The following is a 1388-nucleotide window of genomic DNA, read 5'->3' as shown; positions in this document are numbered from 1 at the left end:
TAGGATATTTCTTGAATTTATTTAATTTTTTTCTCCATATTTTTTTCAACCACATAGCATCTTTTTTTTTTTTTACATCTTTATTGGAGTATTAATTGCTTTACAATGGTGTGTTAGTTTCTGCTTTATAACAAAGTGAATCAGTTATACATATGTTCCCATATCTCTTCCCTCTTGCATCTCCCTCCCTCCCACCCTCCCCATCCCACCCCTCTAGGTGGTCACAAAGCACCGAGCTGATCTCCCTGTGCTATGCGGCTGCTTCCCACTAGCTATCTATTTTACGTTTGGTAGTGTATACATGTCCATGCCACTCTCTCACCCCGTCACAGCTCACCCCTGCCCCTCCCCATATCCCCAAGTCCATTCTCTAGTAGGTCTGTGTCTTTATTCCCGTCTTACCCCTAGGTTCTTCACACATAGCATCTTGGAAGAAGAAATTCCCCCACTATGTACTACCCTTCTCAGGAAATACAAAGTAGGGGGACCAGGAAGAAATGTGAACTTTTTAAACAAATTAACTACTTACTTTGGAGAAAAATATTTTTACCATTTTCTTTGGATTGAAAAAACCCCTGCTATCACTTTTTTAAAGGGTCTCTACAGTAAACTTCATAAGTATTTATTTATCCTACCCTCCATCGTGGGAAAGTCTCAGATATTTTGTTTATTTCACAGATAAAGAAACAGAGACTCCAGAGTTATAGCAAAATTAGAGAATGTATCTGAAATTCATCTGAATGATTAAAATCCCTATTGGAATTCACCTGAGAATTCCTAGACATAAGGAGCTCTCCGAATGCTATTAAATATTTTATAGATTTTTATCTTGACAGGAAGATAATGAGAGAGAAGAGTAGGTCATGAAACTTAATGCTAAAGCTTGGAAAAAATAAGTGAAATTTAATCAGAAAAGAGGATATGGTATCTCTGAAATCAAAATATTGAGAAAGTAAAAATTAACCAGTGTGTGTTAAAAAATACAGTTGCACTCAAATTATCTCATTTGAATTATTTCAGGGTTTTACCTCTCCTTAAAATACACAGTAAAATGGGACTTCCCTGGTGGCGCAGTGGTTAAGAATCCGCCTGACAATTCAGGGTACACGGGTTCAAGCCCTGGTCTGGGAAGATCCCACATGCTGTGGAGCAACTAAGCCCGTGCGCCACAACTACTGAGCTTGCGCTCTAGAGCCCGCGAGCCACAAGTACTGAGCCTGCATGCTGCAACTACTGAAGCCTGTGCTCCTAGAGCTCGTGCTCCTAGAGCTCGTGCTCCGCAACCGCAATGAGAAGTCCGTGCACCGCAATGAAGAGTAGCCCACGCTCGCCACGACTAGAGAAAGCCCGAGCACAGCAACGAAGACCCAACGCAGCCAAAACACAAA

Source organism: Hyperoodon ampullatus (genome assembly GCF_949752795.1).
Source record: "Hyperoodon ampullatus genome assembly, chromosome: 1".
NCBI lineage: Eukaryota > Metazoa > Chordata > Mammalia > Artiodactyla > Ziphiidae > Hyperoodon > Hyperoodon ampullatus.
This window is presented reverse-complemented; position numbering follows the sequence as displayed.